Here is a 6,677-nt window from a genome sequence, read left to right as displayed (position 1 = left end):
GGAGGAAATGATATGTGAAGGGTTAGTAACCATTCCTCTAACAACAGCTAACATTTATTGAATGCTCGCTATGGGCCAGGCACTGTGCTAAGTACTTGACATGTGTTATCTTGTTTCAGCTCCACCATAACTTCTAAGTAAGAATGCTGATTTTTCCCATTCCAAAATGAAATTGAGGCACAGAGAAGTTAAGTAACATCCTCACAGCCATGCAGATAGTAAGTAAATGAATACAGTGTTAGGTAAGTGAAATCGGAGGGGAGAATTTTTGAGGTGGCAAATTGCATGTGGACAGACCAAGCGGCCCCTCTTAGAAGCTAGCCATCAGCTGGACAAGCAACCCCAACAGCACAGCTTTGGTGGTAAACATAAGCACATTGTGACTTAGCATCCCTGTTTCTCTGCTGCCTTTAAAGTAATTAGGGACCTTATTTTCAGAGACCAATAAGCCCCTTCAGTTTGACCAAGAATCTGGATGATAAACCACACCTAATTCCTGATCCTATCCAGAAACCTGGCCCAGTGTTCTGACCAAAAAATAATCCTCTATCAAAATTGGTCTTGTTGAGAAGGTTCACTGTGGGTGACCCATTATTCCAATGGTTTTAACAACATTGCAACAATGATGTTGTTGCTTTTGGCAGGTGAATGACTTCACTTGGCAAAATGGACTAATCTTAGGGAGTAACCCACCCAATCTAATTTACCTCTAATCTTTCCCTCGGCCTGAATTCATTGTACTCCAGTTATGTGGTTGTTTCCCCTCCTCCCCATGTCAGAGTACTCTTCTGGACACAGATCAGATACCATGGCAACACTTCAGGATGTCCTTCATTTTGATAACAGGTCACCATCCTCACTACAGGCCCTCTGGAACCCAAAGTCTGAACCAATCCCATAGGGAAACATGGTATGCATGCATCACCTGGAGCCTAAGAATGCATCATCAGATGTGGTGTGCTTCAGATCGAAGCACAGAGACATTTGGAGGAGAATCACCTCTTTTAACCTGCTATGCAAAAGTCCAAAAGTAGGTAAGTAGCTTGTAGTTATCATTAAGGTCAAGCAGTCTGAAACACCATTTGTACTATGGTTGGGAAAGATGTGTGAGAAAATAATGGTGGGGGAACTGACCATGTTGGCACATTGCTGGAAGTCTTTGAGGCAAAATAACTGCCATCTGACTACTTTTAGTCTCCATAATGTTCTTTGAATGAATTGTGTCTTTGCTACATGAACAGCTAAGATCTGCTTTAATCTTTACTTTTTTAAAGAAATCTCAACCTAGAGCTCATTATGATGCAGGAATTATAGTAAGCATATTTAATAAAAATATGGCATAGGCATCAGCCAATCAGAATAGTTGCTAGATTGTAAACAACAATTTGGCATTAAACAGCTGGAGCTCAACCTTACTTGTTGGGATCAGGTCTGCTTTCACCCAAGAGACAGTATTTGATACCCAGTGCAAGACAGTCTGTTGTCCCTTTGGAACAGTGACTCTCAAAGGAAGGTGATTTTTGCCTTCTAGGGGTCACTTGACAATGTCTGGAGACATTTTTGTGAGAGAACACAACTGACAGGTAGAGGTCAGAGATCCTGCTAACTTTCCTATAATGCACAAAGCAACCCCACAGCAAAGAATGACCTGGCCTTGAATGTCAATAGTGGACAGAGTGAGGAACCCTGTGCTAGGTAAACCCTGCCTTGAGCAATAGCAGCCAGTGCCCTGAATTATAACAAACCTTTTGCAGTTGGTCATGTTGGCACAGTCCTACTGTTGATGTGACAAAGGTCCAAACCTGTAGAGAAGTTTTTTAGTTTACTTGAGCCTAACTGATGACATATGCCAGGCAACAAGATCTCAAATGCCCCAGAGAATGGCAGTTTTGCAGTTTCTTTTAGGCATTTGAGATTAAGGAGGGAAAACCAGAAGGATTACATAAAGGTGGCAGAAAGCCAGGGGAATTGGGTTACAGGTTAGCTAAGAGTATGTGCTCTCTTGAGGGTGGTCATGCCTTCAAGGGGTATTACTTCTGACATTTCAAAGGTGTGTTAACCTGTATCCATAGGAACAATGAACAGGGCTTGCTTAAAAACCTTTCACTAAAGAAGTTTCAGGCTCTGACCATGCCTACTCACCATAACCTGCCCAGTTAGGAATTTACAACTTGTTACAGCACCCCTTTTTTGTCCATACTACCAACTTATCAACCTGGGGTGGGGGTTGTCATCATTTCACAGTGAAAAGCAATTTATAAAAAGCACTGCCCCTGTGGCTTTCTTTGTCCTTCACTGGCCTGTTAGTAGTCAAACACTAAAATAACTAGGTACTGAGGAAGGTATTCCACTGGTATTTCCTTCTGTCAGCAGAGCATGTACCAGGTGAAAATTACTGATGACAATAATATTAATGATATGTAGCCTTGATGGAGTCATTACTATTATGTGTCAGGCACTGAGAGAGGTTTTCCAAGTTTTATCTAAACTCTTACAGCTCATTAGATTTCCCCTTTTTTAGATAAGGAAACTGAGGCCTAGAGAGGTCAATTACCTGCTGGAATTCCCAAAGATATTTCTGTCTCTACTCTCTGAATCTCAGCCACTGCACTGGGCTTGTTGTCCACTGTCATAGGAGGTGTGCTCAGTGTGAGGTGCAAATAAAGAGACCTTGTTCCAAGATTGTGAGGTCAGAATCACTCAAGGCAAGAATGGGATGACTAAGGAACATGGGCAAGCTGTTTAGAAGCCAAAAATGTCTTTGCACACAGGTTGTACTTTTGCTTAACAAAGTAGAAATTTCTGGGGAGTTTAGATTGAGGCAGGAGAGTAAGAAGCTAGGGAAATTTATTGATGAGTGGAATAAGGGAAACAGACAAAAGAATTAAACAAGGCCAAATGATTTGAGTAATTTACAGTCAGCTAATGAATCACAAGGTTTTATCTTCCCTAACCAAGGACACTTAGGAGCAAAGGGTTTGCATGTTCTAGACCATCCTAGGACAGAACCTAGGCCCCCGTCCCTCTTCAATGACATTCTTGAAGATGTTCTTTAGAAATAAAACTAATCAGAAACTAACCCTTGATCTCTTTATATGCACATTTTGATGAATCAATGTATTGAAGGACACACCTGAAACACTAATGAATATTCTGCTAAGACCTCCCTTGAGACCTTCTCTAGGATGTCTGCAGCCAAAGAAAGATAAAAAGCTTGAAGACAAAGGACAAAAGGAGTGTTCTCTTGCTGGAACATGGAACATGCCCATGCCTTGTATCTCTGCTCTATTTCTCCTAGACAGTAAGGGACCTTATGAGACTTGCAACCAGGGGAGCACTGGGCAGTGGCAGCTCCTTCCAGGCTTACCCCCAAACCTGTCTCCAAGGCCCCCTTTTCTCTGACTTTCTCTCTTCTGTTGCTTTTTCTATCTTAAGCCCTTCCTTTGTTTCACTGCCCCAGCTTTATAAACATACTCTCAAAATCACCTCAACTCATGTTGTGAAATCTTTCCTACATGAAGTCAAGAACCCACATACTACTGGCAAGCCTAAGGCAGACCCACTCTGGTCCCAGACCCTGTCCAGTAATAGGGTGAGCTGAGATCTTATACCTTCTTTTCCTTTTTTTTTAAATCTTAGTGCAGCAAGAAAGGATTATCTATAATGAATATTGCCAGAGTGCAAGAACCACTCTATCTAGGCTTGGCTAAAGCTGGCATATAGCCCAAGTGGCCACCTTTTTAGGAATCCAAAAAAAGAGACAGTTTCTGCCTAATCAAATTTCTCGGTAGAAATCAACTAAGCCCCACAAAAGATGATGATCTGGCGAGCTGTGTGCAGGAAGCACACAGAGCCCTTGGGTCTCGCAAACAGGCCTTCCCTGGTTGAGTGAGATGGGTGTATTCAATAGAAAGGGCAATGGAATAGAGTCAGAAACCTGGATGCTGAGGCTGGGTACCCTTCCTTTGATTTCCTGTCTTCCCACCAGAGGGAAAGAGGAAGGAATAGTAAGCGGGCAGAGGAAAGAAGGCAGGGCAGGAGGGAGTCTGCTTTGTTGACCCCCTCCTTCCACACAGTGTCTCACTGAAGCTTCGCAACAGTGAGTCAAGGGTAGATATTGTTGCACTCTTCTATGGAGACTCTAAGAGGTTACATAACTTGATCAAGGTCACACAGTTGCCTAGTGGTGGAGTCAAGATTCACACCCATGTCTCTCTGATGACACAAGTCCATTTTTCTACTCCACTGTGGGAAGTGACAACCTTCTGAAGCTAATAGCTTTGTGTTCACATCAGTTGAGAGAAGTGGACTGCTTGTTCAGCAGCACAGCTACTAAACTGCAAATGACATGGACAAGGCTGACCTGGGGTTGACCTAGGCTTTCCCATCTTCCTTGTGGGCACATGAGCCCAGAGGGAGGAGAGCAACTGTGGGAAACACTGTAATAGAAACTCATTGTTAAATAAGAATGGGGGCCTCAGTCTTATGTGGGAAGAGTCCCGCACTGTCAATCCCAGGACCTGCCTGTGCCTCTACTTGGTCCTGAGACTCTAAGACAGCACAGTGCCCCCCTGCTTCTGTGAACCAGGGGTTTGCTATGGTGGTGTTAGCTCATGTCTTTTTCAACTCTGATGGCCAGTCTTTTATATATGATTACCACCATATATTGCTTTACTAGGGCTGCCATAACAAAACACCACAGACTTTGGGCTTAAAAAGCAGAGATTTATTTTCTCTCAGTTCTGGAAGCTGAGAGTCCAAGATTAAGGTCTTGGCAGATTCAGGTTTTTTTGAGACCTTACCTCTTGGCTTGTACATGATAGTTTTCTTACTGTGTACGCACACAGTCTCTCTTCTGTGCCTACACACCCCTGGTGTCTTTGTCTATGCCCTAATCTCCTTTGCTTATCAAGATATGTGTCACGTTGGATTAGGGCCTCATTTAATTTAATTACCTCTTTACAGGCCTTATCTCCAAATAAAATCATATTCTCAGTTAGTGGGAATTAGGGCTTCAACATATGAATTTTAGAACACAATTTAGTCCATAACATACTACATATTACAAAATGTTCTTATGCGTTTCATAAATTTAAATGTTAATGGATATGGCATTCTTATGTTAAAGAACATACCAAATGGATGGAAAATTAGTTAAAAACTAATAAAATACTTTCAACACCATGGAAACCCACTAAGATATGTGTACCATTGGCCTTCAAATTTGAAGCAAATTTAAACTGGGGAGGTGAGTGAAGAGAATCAACTCAGGTGACTCCAGCCAGGGCTCTGGTTAGAGCTCACAGTCAACGCTAGGCTACCAGCCTACAGACCATACCCATGTGTGTGGCTCCAGCTCAGCTGGGGCCTGGGGCCCCAAAAGATTTTCTTTTCAAAGAATGTGATGTTAAAGACAAAAGCATTGAAGGAAACCAAGACAGCATGGAAAAACAGATTGCTGGGCTTCCTCACACTTATTATATATATTTATTTTGAATGCTTAAAAGGACGATAGTGCATCATCACCTTTTCAAAGCTCACATCCTGGTTAACTAGTGCTAGTGGCCTAAAAACCTTGTCAATGGTTGCATGCCATGCCTGAGCTTCTTTCTTGACAAAACCCCAAGGGAGAGTGGGAATTGAAGGTGAAGACATGGGTGTTCTTTGGCTATATGGATTTTGGGGGAGGAGGATGGGATTGAGGACAGAATTTTAATTTATGTTATTTTGGGGCTATGGTTCTCTGATTTTAATGCCATCTATTAAGTTTATTATAAATTTTCAATGTAGAAAATTGAGGTAAGTATGCAAAAAAATTGAAACTCCTTTTAGGGATATTTTTATGTTGCTACCCTGAGTATATATAATACATAATATATAATATATATAGGACCAAAATGTCTGATTACAAGAACATCCTTTATTATGGAAGAAGTAAAGCAAACGATCTTAGCATGTCGTGAGACCCCGCAAAGCAGTCTAGTGTCGCAGTCACTAAGAACACCCTCTGGGCCTTTGCCCTGTCCTGCATATGGTGCCGGACATATAGGCTTTACATGGATGTTGTTGCGTACTCATCATAAACCTTATAGTCCCTATCTTAGAAATGAGGACAGTGAATCTGGGAGAAAAGTGAAGTAATTTGCCTAAGTATTTGTGGCTTAGAAGTTGCAAAGGCAGGAACTAAACCCACGTTCCCCATCCCCAGAGCCCACACACTTACCCTATCCAATTTACTGCCCTGAAACACTTCGGCAAATGGAGTAGCCCTGTGACCTGCTGAATAGCAATGATTATTAAAAGAGTATATATATAAAAATATGGAGGGAAAAGTGCAGTTTCCCTGTGCTCCCTTCTGCCACCCAGTTTCCCTTAGTAATGTCTTCAATTGGTATGGTACATTAGTTAAAATTGATGAGCCAACTTTGATTCATTGTAATTAGTTAAATTCCTTAGTTTACAATGGGGTTCACTCTTTGTGTTGGGCATTCTGTGGGTTTTGACAAATGTATGACACGTAGTCATCACTCAGTATCAATCAGATCACTTTCACTGACCTAAGAGTCTCCTGTGTTTCACTTGCTCATTCCTATCTCCTCCTGCCCCCACAAAACCTTGGCAACCACTAATCTTTTTACTGTCTCCATAATTCTGCCTTCCCCAGAATGTCATATAGC

This window comes from Phyllostomus hastatus, unplaced genomic scaffold (genome assembly GCF_019186645.2).
Source record: "Phyllostomus hastatus isolate PE091 unplaced genomic scaffold, TTU_PhHast_1.1 phas_contig_41, whole genome shotgun sequence".
Classification (NCBI taxonomy): domain Eukaryota; kingdom Metazoa; phylum Chordata; class Mammalia; order Chiroptera; family Phyllostomidae; genus Phyllostomus; species Phyllostomus hastatus.
This window is presented reverse-complemented; position numbering follows the sequence as displayed.